Below are 16,762 nucleotides of genomic sequence, written 5' to 3' on the forward strand. Positions count from 1 at the left end.
GCCTGAGATGGAGAAGGAGTGAAGCCCAGAACCGAATCTTCTCCCTCCTTCTCCTGTCTGCGTGTCCCATGAAGGGATGGAGGCAGGCAGACGCCTGTCTAAGGTGCCTCGGAGTCCCAATAAAGCGGGGGGTGGGGGTTCCCAGCTTAAAAGACTTGGATGGCTTCTCGCCTGGCTTACCTGACCCCCCTGTGTTAGGCTGAGCTGAGGCTGGCAGCAGCAGATGCTGGGGGCCGCCTTCTGGGCTATGCAAAGGGTCGCCTGGCTTGTGCCGTGGGCCTGCCTGGAGATGTACTAGGTGGACCTGCTGCTCACGCTGTCCCTCCCCCACGTCCTAACAGGGGGCATTTCCTCCGAGCAGAACTTTTACACACAGGCCCACAGGAGGGATCCATAAACCAGGTTTATCCACCAGCTGAAAGGCGAGTAGCTTGGGACCCAGGGCCCTGATGCTAGGAAGATTCAAACATCACCACGTCTGTTTATTTTTTTTTAAGTTTCTGAGCGAATGTATATTTCTGCATGTTTAGAGATTGGCAGCCCTGGAAAATGAAGTTTATTTATCTACCAGATACACATCATATAAACAGCTGCAAACGGTACCCCCCACCCCACCCCCCGCCAGCTGCCCCACGGGGCTGTGGCACTCGGCTCTGACCTGCAGGCCTACAGCTGAAAGGTGGCTGCATTTCTTGCCTGCTGTGCTCTGGGCCAGGCCAGGTGATGCCCATGGGAGGTGGAGGCCTGCATCCTGGGACTCAGGTGGGGCTGAGACCCATTCTCGACTGCAAGCAGGGGCAGATTCCAGAATCTTCTCTGGCTGCCTCGAATCCCAGGTCTTCGGTTTATTTGTTTCTTCAGCCAACCCATAGCGATCTTGCCCAGGCCCCATGCTAGATCCTCGCGATGCAGAGGTGATCCGCCTGGCCCTTGGGAGCCCCTCACCCCGCAGGTGAGAGCCTTGAGGGGCCGTGTCTTGAGGGGGACGGTGACTTCCCTCTGGAGCGTCTTTCAGCCCCAAACAAGACTGCCTGTCTCTTCTGTTCCTCCGGCAGCGACAGCTGTCCCTCGTCCGCCCAGCTCTGTTCCCATCTGTGCTGGGGGAAGTGAGCTTAAGGATGTTTCCGGAAACGAGGAGAGGTCAGGACGCTCAAGTGTTTGGAAGTCGTTCTAGAGAGTGAGCACCGAGGCCTGTACTCTCCACAGACTCTGCCGTGGCTGGGGACTGCTTTGCGTTTGCACATGTTCTAATTGATTAAACATGGAGGTACAAAAAAAATGGAGTGAGATTCCTGCACTGCTGATGGAATCCATCAAACCTTTCCTCCTTTGCATTTTAAGTCAGGCCAACGTAATATGAACAAATGTGCAAGGGTGGTGATCAGCCGGTACCCAGTGTCTTGTATGTAGTGCAGACCCCCAAAGAATTACGGCCCTGGAACGCTCACTTGGCCAGGGTGTCTGGATGTTAATTGCTCTTCTTTCTAGGAAGAGCAGCTCGCGCTTACAAGGTGGATTATTATCAGACCAGGAGAGGCAGAGGGTGCAATTTCCTGCCTGAAAATTACTCTTCTTCTGAACCTTTCTGCCACTGAGTCAGCATCTTGCTTTATCTTTGTTTCTCCCTTGAGTTTTTGACCTGCATTGCCTGATAGGAAGGCTCTGTTTCCAGCCAGCTGAGCGGCGGGATTTTCGGGGTGGAATAGCCTTTCCAGTCTCCATCTTTAATTGGCCCAACCTGCCAATGGGTACAGCCACCTGGGGGGTGGCCTTCCAGAACAGGTGGGGCTTGAAGAGTGGCCAAGATGTGGATTTGGACAGCCTGGGAGAAGGGAGGGGGCATCACCGACAAGGGGGCAGCCTGAGTAAAGGGCTGGGGGGAGGGGGTGAAGCTGAACACAGGATTGGAAAGGAACGGTCAGGACGCAGGACAGAAGGCAGTGTGATCTCTAGGCCTCTGCCACACATGCACCAGCCGGCCCCGTCCATGGCCGTGGTCATCCAGTGTGTCTGAGACCTCACTTGTGCATGCCAACCGCTACTATTGATTAAGCACCGGCCAGTGGTCAGGCCCCATGCCTGGTGCCTTTCTGGCATTACTTCGTGTTGGGGTTGAATTGCGTCCCCCCAAAATAGTTGTTGAAGTCCTAGCACCGGTATCTGTGAATGGGACCTAATTTCGAAATAAGATCTTAGCAGATGGAATCGGGTTAAGACGAGGTCGTTAGGGTAGACCCTCATTCAGGATGACTAGTGTCTTTTTAAGAAGAGTGAAATTTGGACACAGACATACAGGGACAAGCCCACGTGACGAGAGAGGCAGAGATTGGAGCGACGAGCTGCAATGCAAGGAACGCCAAGGATTGCCAGCCACCACTAGAAGCTAGGACAAAAGAGAAGGGATTCTCCTCTATGGTTTCAGAGGGAGCATGGCTCGCTGACACCTTGACTTGGGACTTCTAGACCCCAGAACTGTGAGACAATAAACTCCTGTTGTTTTAAGCCATCTAGTTTGTGGCACGTTGTCACAGCAGCCCTAGGAAACGAATGCACCTTGTTTTACCCTACAAAATCACTACCCCATCTGCGGTAGGCAGAATAATGCCTCCCCCCTCCCCTGCCCCAAAGACATCCATCGTCTAATCCCCAGAATATGGTAAAAGGACTTTTCAGATGGAATTAAAGTTATGGACATTAAAATAAGGAGATTAACTGGGGGGACCCAATCTCATCATGTAAACCCTTAAAAACAGAGAACTTTCTCTGGCTTGAGCAGAAGGGATGCCGGAGGGGAAGAAATCAGAGGGATTCCCAGTGTGGGAGGGACTTGGTGTGTTGTTGCTGACTTCACCAATGGAAGAGGGGAGTGGAGAGGGGCTCCTGGCAGCCAGGAAACAGGGCCTGCAGCCATCGGGAGCCGAATTCTGCCAATAACCCGAATGAACCTGGAAGCAGGTTCTTCCCTCCGAGTCTCCAGAAAGGGACACAGCTCTGCCAACACCTTGAGTTCAACTGAGCCCCCCCGGACTTCTGAACCACAGACCTGTGGCTTAGCTAAATTTGTGTCGTTTCAAGCCACTAAGTTTGTGGTAATTTGTTACAGCAGCAGTAGGAAACTAATACGCCATCTAGAAAACAGGTGTAGCAACGGACACACAGAGAACTTGTCCAAGTTCAGAGAGTGGTTCAGTGGAGGAGCTGGCCTGGGAACCCAGGTCTGCCTGAAACCAACATCCATGGCTTACCTGTCGGAAGCTGAAGGCATTGGTGACAGAGGCAGATGACGGGTAAAGTGAGCCCTGATGCATGACGTGACATGACAGGGGCTGGCAGAGGGGATGGGAGGGATGGCCAGTGGAATCCATGATCTCTGGGGCTGGTGTTGGGGTGATACCCACAGCAGACAGCTGACACTGGTGGGGTCATGAGAAAGTACTGGGAATTCAGCAGGCTTGAGCAGAAAAATTGGCTCTGAGAAATGGAGTCAGGTAGAGTAGCAAGGGCTGGCACTGGAAAAATGGCCCAGGTGGGTGGGGACATATTTGTAGCAGAGGTCCTGTCTGCTGCCATCTTGGACCAAAGTTGTGTTTTGCCCATCAACTAACTCCCCGTAGGATGGCAGAGATCAGGTGAGGAAGCACGGTAGCTGAGAGGCCCGTCATCACAGGCCTTGTGACCTGTGGCAAGCTGCAGTGCCCAGGGACTGTCACACACACTTGATGGCAAAACATCATGTCTTCTCCAATAGTGCAGTCAATACCATAGTTACTACTTCATTCAAGAGGAAGCATGGTTTTATGATAGATTATTATCTTTATCTCCAAATAGCACTCTCAATGCATAAATTAATCAGGTCCAGGATGGGAGGGGGAGGCAGTTCCCAATGACCTCTGGAAAGAATGCCCAACTCTCCTGGACTTGCCCCAGTCAGTCAACTTGTGGGAGTGCCTTCTACCCAGTGTAGGGTTGCCATATAAAATATAGAACATTCACCACAATCGGAATTTCAGATAAACAATGAATACTTTTTTAATAGAAGTATGTTCCATGCCATATTTGTTCATGCAATATTAGGGAATACTTATACAAAAAAAGTATTCATTGTTTATCTGAAATCCCAATTTAACTGAGTGTCCTGTATTTTTATAAATAGCTAAATTTGGCACCGCTAACCCAGTGGTGTTCTGAAGTGGTGTCTTGTCTTATTTGGAGGCTAACAAATGTCTTGATTCCTGTTTTGAAGCACACAGAGGATTTTTACAAAGAAGTGAATGGGTTCTTTCCTTGTTCCCAGAGGCTGGGACTAAATGATGCCTCAGTTGGATAAAACCAAGAATCGGCTGTTGGTCATGATGAGCCAACACTGGAATGGATTTCTATGTGATACTGAGAAGCCCCTTAGAAGAAAGTGAGCAATAATTTGCCCTAGACAGCTTGAGCTGCTTCTGGAATCAAGGCTATTCGGGGTGAAACTTGAACATGGTGACATCCAATGCTCACCACCTATAAATAAGGACACAGGAGGCTCAGAAAGCCCAAGTAACTTGCCCATGGTAACACAGCAAAGAGAAGTAGCAGGAAACAAAGCCAGGGTTAGGACAGAGCTACAGAGAAGGAGGTCTGAATGCCTCTTCATTCAGACTGGAGATAATAACACCAGCTAACATGTATTGATCATGGTATTAGTGTTACTTCATTTTACAGAGGAGGATGTGGAAAGAAGGTGCAGATGTGAGGCCCACAGCAGGCAGAGCTAGACTGCAGGGCCCACGATCCCTGCCGCTCCAGGACAGCAGAGGGTGGGTGCAACCTGCAGGCCCACAGGCCAACTGAAAGAGGGGTCAGTCCAAAAATTGACACAACTGTCATAATCCGAATGGGATGGCCAAGCTCTCTGGAAGGATCAGAAGAATCGGCCCCATTGGCCTCCATTTCCATCCACCAGCTGAGGCTGCTGCCCCACCCTGGACCTGATGTGGCCCCCACCGCCTGCTCAAGGAATCCTGGCAGCATAAGGGACAAGCATCTGCCCCAAAGCCAGGCTCCCTACCTCATGACTGTATGACTTCGGCAAACTCTCCACGTTTCCACTGCTTGATTTGTAAAACGGGGGTCAGAGTGGTGCCTACCTCACAGGATCCTTGTAAGCAATAGGGGGTCACCCATAAGGCCATGATCACATTTGCTTGGACCAGAGCAAGTGCCTATTAAATGTCAGCTACCAAGCACCCGCTCTGTGATGACAGAGCAGAGGGTCATGGTTCTAGCAGATGCGTGAGCCGCCAGGGCTCTGAGTGATGAAGGAGCAGGGCGGTGGTCGCCACCTCTGGGTAGAGTGGGTGGCGGAGAGCAGAGGCTGGAGGGAGACGCTGGCCCAGAATCCTAAGGGACTGGGGATCCAGGGCAGCTGCAGTGATGCTAGGAAAAAAACAAACCCGAAAGGGGGTCGGGCTGTGCATGGTTTTCCAAAGACAGCCCAGATCTGGGCACGGACGGGCTTTGGTGGGAGGGGAGCTGGAAATCCCCACCCTGGAGGGTGGCAGTCTGGGTGGGCCCTGGGGCCGGAAGCCCAAACAGTGGGCGGGAGGTCGGAGCTGGTGTAAGGATGAGCGTGCAGACGTGGTTCTCAGGCTTGATCCATGTGGAGAGATGTGGCCACAAACTGGAAGTGTGGGGGAGAGGCCACGCTGTGGACAGAGGAAGCCGGAGGTAAGGACACGCCAGGCCAGGCCAGGCGCGGTGGAGGCCGGGCCGCCCGCTCCCCTTGCCGCATCCCGAACCCCAGACATCGGGGCAAGACATCCGTCCCAGCAGGATTCCTGCTGCAGACACGCCTCGACGTTAATCGCTCATCACCTGCCCGAACGACTTCCGGGAGAGGCCGGGCGCAGGCGGGATCGTCCCTGCTCCGGGCCGGGCTGCACCCCTCGTTCACCCGGCCCCGCGGTGCCGGGGCGCCACCGGCCCACCCAGCCACCCTCTGCGCGCACGGGACGCGCGCGGCCACACGGGGGCGCTGGCGCCCGCCGCCTGCCTCAGCGCAGAGCCCGGAGAACAAAGGGAGCTCTGGGGACCTCGGCCTCAGTCACCTGGAGCCACCTGCTCCCGGGGCCGCGGGCCGAGCGCCACGCCGGCATCCGGCTCCCGCGAAGGAGTTAATTTTGGTTCAGCGCCGCTCTTAGAAATCTGTGAAAGAAATCGCTCCCCCCTTGATGGTCTTTCTCCCCAGCCTGGGGACAAAATACAAGAGCTCTGGGACTCTAAAAGTGTTACTGGGCTTGTGGATTTACGATTTCTGCTCTGTATTCTCCGTCTCCTTCCCCAATTTTACCAGGATCCTGGCCGCATCATTTTTCTCCCCTTCGGTTTATTAAAGTGAACTTCTTTTCTCGTTTGGACGAAGTAGACACACACCCTCAGGGAAATAGCAAAACAAACCAAACGCAGACATCAAGAGGAAAGGGGGAGGAAGGCGCTGTGGAAATCGCGTCTTGCGAAGAAGGGAACGTCCACTGCACAGCTAGGTGGGCCTTGCCGTAAAACGGCTTTTCTTTTCTAACTTCTAAATATACTTCATGGACTAGCTGCAAAACCCTATGTAAATGTTCCCAGACGCCTTAATTAGGAAGCCCCAAAAGAGGCTAAGTTCAGTCACCATCAATCACCAAGTACCTGTTGAGGGCCCGTAGGCACAAAGGCAGCTCATGAACTGCCCACAACCAGCCAGGCAGTGTGCCAGGCCCTGGACCGCGAGATGGGAGAGGCAGGCTGGGCTTTTTATGCATGTTATGATCTAGCGGTCCCCAATTAACCCTTTTATCCCCAAATTGTTGTCCAAGGTCAAATTCGGCCGGGCTTTCTCCCAGGGCATTGCCATCTTGGTTCAGCCGGCCTTTCTCCCTCTGATTCACGGCCCTGGAATCAGAAGGTGATGCTACAGGCACCTCATCACTTTCATTCAGCCAACGGTAATATTGTATTTGTCCATCAAAGAGTATCCTGGGTCTCTCTGGCACTCTTCCCATTCCGAAGGGTAGAATTCCTATCCCTAAACCCTGCTGGTAGGGATTTCCCTGGTGGTCCAGTGGTTAAGAATCCACCTTCCAGTGCAGGGGACGCGGGTTTGATTCCTGGTCCGGGAACTAAGATCCCACATGCCGTGGGGCAACTAAGCCCACGCGCAGCAACTACTGAGCCCGCCACCACAACTAGAGAGAAGCCCGTGCGCCACGATGAAAGATCCCACTTCCTGCAACTAAGACCTGATGCAGCCAAAAATAAAATAAATAGAAATTATAAATAAATAAAAATAAACCCTGCCGGTAGCACAAGACGATGGAGAGCGAGTGGGAGTTGGGGGGAGAAAGGCAGGAGCAGGTCCTGGGGACTCCCCTGGCTAAGGAGATCCTCTTGGAAGGCAGGGAGCCTCTCCAGGGAAGTCCATCTGATACAGCATTCTGCCATGATGACAATTTCCTCTAACATCTTCACTGTCCAATGTGGTGGCCCTAGCCACATGTGGCTTTCGAGTACTTGAAATGGGGTTAGTGTTAACAAAGACCTGAACTTGAAGTCTTATTTAACTTTAATTAATTTAACTTAATCACATTGCCTGGTGGCTGCTGTATTGGACAGCACAGCTCCAAGCAGCGACAGTGGGCGCGGATGGGAGGGGGCAGAAGGTGGCAATAGGACCATGGTTGATCTCCTTCTAATTTGTCCTGCACCAGCTAAAACCACCTGCATGTTTTCTCTCCAGTCCGCTTGGAGGCGTTGTGGTAGAGGTGGTGGTTGAGGGCGGGGTGGGAGTGGAAGGAGAGCACGGAGTCTTGCAGCCAAGCAATGACATGCCGTAAATTGCTCTTAAGCAGCAATGGGCCGGGGATTAGAGGACTTTTCCGGCAGATACCATTACTAGCAGACAGGGGTCAACAGCAGGGTTCCTGGACTATGGTTTCAAAATACTTTAAAGTGGACGTTGACTTCCTGTAACCAGTTCGCTCTTCAGTGATGGGTAAATGACAACCTCTCTGTTTCTCTAGAGGCAAGGAATGCTCTGAGCTGGGAGGGGCTGGAGATCATAGACAAATTTGTCTTTGCAGCTAGAAGGGGGAAACCTCAATTATGCAAAAGTGGGTGATGCCAAGGGTGGTGGGGTGGGCACATTCAATGACTTTGCTGTTAGTCCCTGACAACGTTGGGATGAAAACCCAGGTCTTGGGTGCCCTGGCCTCGTGCTGTTTCTGCTGCACAAGGTTGCCTGTCAAGTGCCCTGTGACTTTGGGCTTCATAGACATCACATCTGGCTGGTTTGGCCAACCGTTGAATCGATCAATCAAATTTCCTTCACGTGTTCAGACTGGCAGACGCCAGGGAGGAACTTGCAGCTTATGGGGGTGACACTAGGGGACAGTGTTGAGACCAGAGTAAAATTTCCCCAGTTATGCCCTCTCCCACTATCTTTTACAGCGATTTTTGCTTTTCTTGAACCAGAACACAGTCAAGGTTCCTGAATCGCCCCTCAATTGCATTTTGAGTAACAGACCCAGTTACCCAGATGCAAATAGCAAATGTGGGGTGGATTTGTAAGCCTTCGTTTTTCAAACGCAAGCCTCAGCGATTCTTCAGAATCTTCCATTTCCATTTGTTTTTATAATATCCCTGATAAGAATCATTTTACGAACCAAAAATGTTGGCCTTTAATTCTTCCCCTGTTTTGAAGACTGTGCAAATTCAGCTAATGAAATTGTAAGCATGCAAAAGAGATGTCAGACGATCTCATGCACCTGAACTTGAAGGTTCTTTGAAACATAACATAACAGCAATGATAACCCTTACACAGATTCTTCTTGGAACACTTGAAGAAGGAGAAATGGGCTGGACCCATGGGGAGTGGGTAATTTCTCTGGAAATATTAACATTTTGGGAGGCAGTGAATTCTACTCAAAATATCTCAGTTCTATACTGAGCGGAATCGCCTGGCGTAAACAGATGAAAGTGGCTGACTTGTTCTCGTGGCCACTGAAAAGAATCCCAGCCTGATTGGGAGAACAGATTTCTGGGTTTCCCTGCCATCAGCCAGCATGGTGGCCTAGAGCCCGTCACTTCCCCTTTCTGCACCCTGATTTCCTCCCCTGTAAAATTCGGGAGTCAACAGGATGGTTTAATACACACTTCCTCACCTTGGGCCCAGTCTCCCTAGGAAGACCTACCAATGTCATTCAAGCCATTTGGAAATCTAGCAAACCATCAGAGCAGGGCAAAGTGGCAATTTTTATTCAGATGCTCCTCACGTTTTCAAAGAAGCTCTTTCTTAAGCTGTTCACTGGTGTTAAAAGTGTCTTCTGCCCAGCACCACCCCCTCTATCTTCCTTGCCATTCCCTGGGACCGCTTCTGGGCAGTGGGTACCAATGAGCGTTGTAATGCTTTCCAGTTGGATGGCCATTTGTATGACTTGGCTGCCTTCCAGACATTTCATCTTAGGGGGGTCTTGGGTAGGCACCTCCAGGCCTTTCAGCTGGGGCAGAGGAGGATTGGGGAATCCAGCAGTGTTGGCTCCAGACTCACTTTAATTTTTCCAGTAGTCCCAGGAGGTGGGAAAAATACTAACAGCTAATAATAATCATAGCAAACACATTGCATTTCCCATGTGCCCAAGAGTTGCTCTAGAACCATGGGGTATCTGGATAAAAAGGTCTAAATGCTTGTCACACCTTAATTCATTTAATTCTTTGAGTGACTCTATTAAATTACAGCAAACTCCCTACATACGAACGAGTTCCATTCCGAGAGTGCGTTCGTTAAGCCCGATTTGTTCGTAAGTCCAACAAAGTTAGCCTAGGTACCCAACTAACACAATCAGCTATATAGTACTGTACTGTAATAGGTTCATAAGACGTTTGCGTCGTTGAAACTTCGCAACTTGAAGGTTCGGATGTAGGGGACTTACTGTACTACAAGATAGGTACCATTGTTTTCCTAATTTTATAGCTGAGAACATGGAAGACTCAGATAACTTAAGTTTTTCTCCAGGGAAGTCTTGGCTCAGAGATTCAGGCCCTGTTCTAAGTGTAGAATCATTGGTGATGATCAGTGCTGGGATTCATGATGTTGCTTCAGCTAAAATGTCATGAGCTCCCCGAAGATGGGTCCAAGCTCTCCGACCCCCTGCCTCCACCAGCCCATCCTAGGATTAACGACTGTCACCATAGTCCTTGGACTATTGTAGATTTCTCCTTTGGAAAGCTTCTTTTATGCTACAGACATTCTTGAGATGTAGCTTAAAGAATAAAATTCATAGTTTTGCAGGGCGCTCAGAACCACGTTAAAATGGCTCATTAGCACTTAAATGTCAGTAGCCTTTTTATTCCTCTAACTTTTCTATCGGGTGAAGGAACAGCCACCCATTAAAAAACAAATTATTAAAAGAGAAATTCTAAATCTTTAAAGGAGAGAGGCCCATGGCAGCTAGGGTTCCCACCCCCTCCCCTTTTCTCTTCGCAGAACCAATGGGCGAGCAGCAGTTTGTCCCTTGAAGCTTATGGGGCATTGGAGTTCTGGTGTCCTCATTTTCCTTCCTTCCATTGATGTATCATTACTGGAGTGAAAAAAAGAAGGGCGTCTCGAGGGCTTTTGAAAAAAAATGGGTGACTACTCAAGACATTTTGTAAAGGGGGGGAAATTGTGAGGAAAAGGGGCCTCAGTGGGGGGCGGAGGGGCTGTGAATGGGGCCTTGTCTGGCGGTTCTTCCAGCTGAAACCTGGTGCTGGCGTTCGTGGTTCAGTTCAAACTGTCACCTTTAGTTCTTTCTGGCTTCTCTGCCCTCGGCCCTGAACCTCAACAGATTGGGGCTTATTTACCTATTCACACTCGGCTGTGGAAGCTCATTAATAGGCTTATTAGCTACACCATTCACGGGAGGCCATTGACAAAAGGGGTTCCAGCCACTTGAAGAGGGAAGAGAAAAAAACTGTAAAGAGATTATTTTCTCATTCAGAAGTCTCGCTGGTGTGAAAGCTTTCCTAGACCCTCTGAGGTCACTCGAAGCCTAAATATGATGACAGGATTGGTTTTTTTTTTTTTAAATTCCAAACATGCTTTTGCTTTTCAAAAAACCAGTTTGCTGTTGTGGGCTTGCGGGCTTCACTCACTTAAAAACGGACACTCTTAAGGGAATAAGGGGCTTTTGATGGATGGGTGTCTTTTCATCCCTTTAAAGAATAAATTCTGCAAACTGCATCTGGACGTTGAAGTAGGTGTTCTTATCTGTCATTTTCAGCGGAAGGCTTCCTTTTTATTTGACGTACATAGAGCCATTGATGAATGGGGGATAGGGACGGCAGCTTCCTGCACCACTAATTTATGTGAGAATGTGTTAACAGCATTTTCAATGGCTGATGGATTCCTTGCAGGATGGGAAAGGAATCTGTACTGAGACGCTTGAGTTCCCCATTGGCAGGGAATATAAAGATGTAAGTGCCAGTCTCTGAGCAGGCAGACGCTCAGCCACGTCTCTTTCCGTGACCCCTGATCTGAGATGCTGAAAAGGTACTGATGTGGTCATAACAACTCAGGTGTGGTGGATGGCTGAGGGTCACCTGGCTGAGGTGTCCATGAATTAAAAGGTTCTGGGACTGATCCAGGTTTGAAGACTTGACCAAAACACATAGCCCTCCCCCAATCATATACATGAACTAATTGTTTTACTTGAGAGTCAGACTATTACTTTTGCTGTCACGTTTCCAAAATAGAATTTCATAGCCATTTGCCTGAAGCATTTCAATGGATCTGTTACTCCTGGCTTTTAGGGAATTTTACATAAAAGTTCTCTGAGATGTATTGTGAAGAAAAATGATTTTCTAATGATGTGGCACCTTGAAAAAATATTTCCGTAAATGTTATGAAGTGTGCAGTGTCAATGACCCATGAGCAACTGCATTTCTAAATTCAGGAAAAGTCGATTTCCCAGGTCACTTTGGTACTGCTGCTTCATCCATCTTCAGGACTCAAAAGCACTTCTGGGTTTAATGACCTTTTTCTAAGGAAAAATAATTAAGGTTTTTATCTATATTGTCTTGGACTTAAGGCACCACTGCTTAGAGCTGGATGAGTGAAGAAGAGAAAGTATATTAAAGAATAAATTATCCGGTAGATACAGCCTAGTGGAAAAGGTAAATGGAAAATATGAACTTTAACCAGTTACAGCTTGGCATTTGGTTGAAGAATCTTAAGATTGAGAGAGAGAGGAATTGATTTGCTCAAGGTCGTACAGCTATTTACAGTGGAGTTGAGTCTTTAGAATCTTCCGAATTTATTGATCCAAATATATATTACCAAACAACACTTTTTTTCCTCCAGTTTTGAACTTTTTCTAAGAGATCCAGATTCAGAGCCAGGCTCAGCTGCTGCCTACTCAGTAACCAGTTGTTTAACCCTGGACAAATAACCTCTCTCATCCTCAGTTTCCTTACCAGGAACTGGGACTATTACTCTGCAGGGTGGCTGTGTCAATTAAAAAGAAGACTATTCCGTGTGTCCCACCCATAGCAGGGCCTCCATAAATATTCGTTTCTTTTCTCATTGCTCTCGTTTTGAAGGACAGAGCAGTGTAGCGTCCAGCAACCATTCCCAAGTTGCTTCCTCTCCTCTCAAAGTTTCAGTTGCATTACGTTTCTCCCCCCAATACCACGCAGACGCATATTAAAGTCTCTTTCGGGGGTAGAGCAGGCATTCTGTCATTTGTTTTGACTTGAAATAAGAACGTAACGCAACCGCCCGGCAAACCGTCGGTCAGGCCAACTCCCGAAGAAAGGGGGCGGGGGCGGGGGCGCGGGACCCGGCCTGATTCACCGAGGATGCTGATGCCTCTCTCCGTCCCGGCGCTGGCCGGGCCCCTCGCCTTCCCGGCCGGGGTCTTGGGGCCGCTCGCAGGCGTCGGGAGCCGCGCGGAGCAGGGGCGGTCGGGGCGCGCGGCGCTGATTGGCAGAGCGGGCGCCGCCGTCCAGGAAACGGCTCGGGTTTCAGCGGGGGCGTGACCCGCCGGGAGGGGGCGGCGGCGGCGGCGGCGGCGGCGGCAGTGGAGAGCGCCGCGGAGAGCTGAGCGGGCGGGCGGCGGGTGAGGAGCGGGCGGGCGGGCGGGCGAGCGAGCGAGCGAGCGCGGCCGCCACAAAGCTCGGGCGCCGCGGGGTCTGCGCGCGGCGTAGCTAGCCCCGCGCGGCGACTCCTTTCCATGCTGGCTGGGCCCGGCCGCGAGCCCCGGGCGCCCCGAGGCCGCGGCTTTCCTACGCGCTCCGAGCGTTCGCAAGTTGCGAGCAAAGTTTGCTGGAGGAAACGCCAAGCCTGAGTCCTTTCTTCCTCTCGCTCCCCAAATCCAAGCGCAGCCTGCGGGCGTCATGCCCGCGCGCCTCCGCAACCTGGGGTGCGCTTGAAGCCTCGGAGCCTTGGCGCCGGCGAGGACCCAAGGACCACTTTTTGGGGGGAGCTCGTCGTTTGCTCCGTCCCGACCCACGCCGGGCGCGGGGACAGAGCCGGTCGCCGGGGATCGTTGCCATTCAAGGTAACCTCCGTGGTGGGCCCCTCGGGGAGCCTCGCGGGACTGGAGAGTGGGCCCACGGGAGAGTGGGCGCCGTGAAAGCCCGGGACGCCGGGTGCACGGTCCCCCGAGCGGAGGGCTGGCACTGTGGAGGCTGCTCCTTGTTCTCCCTCTTTGGCTGCATAGGTGATGGGGGAGCTGGGTGCATGCTGACGGCTGGCGTTAGGGAAGTTCTGCCTCAACCACCCCCATCCAGATGCTGACATCTGCCTCTGGCGCTCACACCCGCCCCCCTGTCAAACTCCGGCCGGCGAGATCCTCCGACCCCAGAGCTGGCGGGCGAGCGGCGGGGCTGCCTCGCTGGTGGCACAGCCGCACAGGTCCGGAGCTCGGAGGGGCATCTTCGGGGTGCCTCGTTCCGGGGCCCGGGGAGCACCCGTCCCGTTCCATCCAGGCCCCGACGGGGGTGCCCTTCCCCGGGAGGGAGCCGCTGGGGTGGGGCCGGCGACACCTCCGTAGGGTAGGAGGTGCTCGGGGGTGGCACATTTGGGGAGGGGGCTGCTCCGGTTCCCCGATTGTAGTGCCGGGCGCCCCTGGCCCGCAGCCGCCGTCGGCGCTGGAGGGAGCCCGGCGCGCCTGGGGCTAGGGGGCGAACTGGACCGACTTTTTCTAGTTCGCTGCCTGCTCCGCCGGCAGCAGCTCGGAGATGTCGAAAGCGCAGGCGAGTTCTAACTTGCGCGCTCATTCTTTCGGCTGCCGGACCGCGCCGGGGAATCAGCTGGGGGCCGGGCCAGGAGCTGGCTCCGACCCTCGCGGCCAGAGGGCCAGGCACAGAGGTCCGGCCCGGGGGCGATGAGTCTCCGCCGCTCCCCTCGCCGTCCGCTCCCTTGCAGACTCTTCTCGCGACCTTCCTTCCTCTCGCCCAATTCAATAAAACCTACCCTTAAAGGCAAACCTGCTTTCACCCATTATGTGTTTGGTGTGAAACGCTATCAACGTTTAAAACCCCATTGTCCCCGTGGTCCCAAATCCCTGTAAATCTTCCACTGGCCTCGACTCATTTTCATCTGAAAAGACTGTTTAGTTTGAATAGAAAAGAAATCGGGAGCCTCTCTCTCTCTCTCTCTCCCTCTCTCTCTCTCTCTCTCTCTCTCTCTCTCTCTCTCTCCCCCCTTGGAATGTCAATTAAAATGCAGATTTCTCTGAGCTCTTTAGCGCCCAGAGAAGGGGGAGAAAATCAGATATTCCAAGCAAACAAATGAAAGAAGTGCTACAATGAAGCCGGGTTGGTGGTGTTCAGTTCTCCCGAAGCGGCGGCAAGTCCTCATTGGCTTGCCAGCGTTAACAGGGAAGAGAAGGTGGTCCCAGGTCAGCCTGTATTTTGCATTTTTTGAGAATTTCAGTATGTTGAGTAATCCCCACACCCACCGCATTTGACCCCTTGAGAGGCCCCTGCCCTGTTAGCTGTGGGGAGAAGGGGAGCTAGGGAGGCTCTGAGCCAGGAGGTGGGTCTGCCCCCGGGGGACCTGGGCGCCCCCGCACCTTGCCTGGCTCTCTTGACTGATGTGAAATGTACTGGGAACAAAACACCCAAGTGCTCGTCATGGGCGGGCAGGCAGGCAGACAACCTCTTAGGGGTAGAAACTCAGGTAAGGCGGGCGCTGCATGGGCTGTCTTCTTGGAGCGTGGTGGTGGTGGGGTTGGGAATGTTCTGGTAAACCGAGGAGCCCAGCATCGACCTGCATAGGGACCACTCCCCAGCCAAGCCCACTCGCTTGTCACTTTGCCTGTCTTTGGGGGCGGGCTTGTGCCGAGGTGAAAATGGACCAGGGGGACGGGTGGCCATGAAGAGCCATCCATCACTGGGAGGGTGACAACTCCTCCCGCGCCCAGGCGGAGAAGAGAGTTCCCTTTCAAGGGGAAAAATAAACACGCTGGGGCTTTCACTGAGGCTCAGACTCCAGGAGGGATTATGGTATTGAAGGCAGGAAGCTGGGATTGTGGCCGCCAGTGGCATGCTGGGCCTGTGTTCCCAACACCGAGCCTGGGGACCTCATTATCCTGCCTAGGAGGTCCCTCCATACTTTTGTCCAGTCCGGTGAGGAGTTGTGCAGACCTGCCGCCCTAGGCCTCCACCTTCCAGAGATTTGGGAAGGGGGTGGCCGCGGGGCCTGGACCTGGAAATGGCTAAAAGTCAGTTTCTGGTGCAAGCTGTTGGGATGAATGAATGGTTTGGGATTTAGCTGAGGTCACTTACTGTCCACCTTTCCCTGCCTAGAGCAAAGGAAGCTCCTCTAGGCTGGGACAGGTGGGCGAGGCGGCTGGGGAAGCAGCCTGGGGCCCACTCTCCTGCTAGGATTTAAGATTGTTCCTGTGAGGCAGAAAATTCCCATGCATTCTGGAAATGCTTAGTAAGTCAATGAGAATGTTTGTGTGTTTCCCTCCCACGTGTATGTAGAAATAGATATGGAATTATCTTTTGAGGCTCTTAACTTGAAGAGGAAAGAAAAGTTGGCCAAAAAATCCTTCAAGCAGACTGAAAACAGGGTGGGCACACATGCTTTTCTTGCTTGTGCCGTGAATCACACCACTTCACATGTGCTTTCTTTGAAGCAGAGATTTTCTTTATTCCTCCTCTGGAAGTGGTGCAGCATCCTTTTTTCCCTTACCCACTTTAATCCTTAGTTAAAGCTAAAAGTTTTTTCTGATGTAGCTTTGGGGAGGCTCCAGCAGTATTGAAATCGTAGTCATAATTCGAAATATCAAGTCATGCAGAGAGCGTGGGGTTTAGAAAGTTCTCACCCCTACCCTCAATCCTATAAAATGTGGTTCATGCATGTATAGTTCACAGAATCTGACTGTGTCGATCAAATTCTCTAAAGTTTGTGCATTTCGGTTCTATACTTAGTAATTGATACCGAACAAATTTAAAGTTATTTGGAATATCTTAAGTGCGGAAAATTTTCTTTGCCTTTGGATCAAATGAGTGAACAGAATAGCAGGTTGGGCACCCCCTTGTAATTTCTGCTCTGAAATTTTAGCCAGTAGGTTAGCATACTGAAAGTTATTGGCCCAATCACATACCTTGATGATAATTTACATATCATCAGAAGCAGCATCATTAATAAATGCCTGTGATATTCATCAGAATTTGCATTTGCTCCCCTTCTTAACCCACTCTGTCTGAAGACATTCACTAGGCCTGGGTTGCCATTAGTCATAGTGGAACG

At 51.7% G+C, this 16,762-nt stretch overlaps 1 protein-coding gene across 15 annotated transcripts in view; it reads left to right on the top strand.

Moving 5' to 3' along the window:
- The first annotated feature begins 13,101 nt into the window (after positions 1-13,101).
- The window catches only part of FGFR2 (fibroblast growth factor receptor 2), a 104,205-nt gene continuing 100,544 nt past the window's right edge, over positions 13,102-16,762 (top strand). For all 15 annotated transcript variants that reach the window (XM_060033935.2, XM_060033931.2, XM_060033937.2 and 12 more), the window contains exon 1: positions 13,102-13,556. The gene's annotated coding sequence lies outside the window, so the exon portion shown is untranslated. The remainder of the gene's footprint in view (positions 13,557-16,762) is intronic.

The sequence above is a fragment of the Delphinus delphis genome, chromosome 16 (assembly GCF_949987515.2).
Source record: "Delphinus delphis chromosome 16, mDelDel1.2, whole genome shotgun sequence".
Classification (NCBI taxonomy): Eukaryota; Metazoa; Chordata; class Mammalia; order Artiodactyla; family Delphinidae; genus Delphinus; species Delphinus delphis.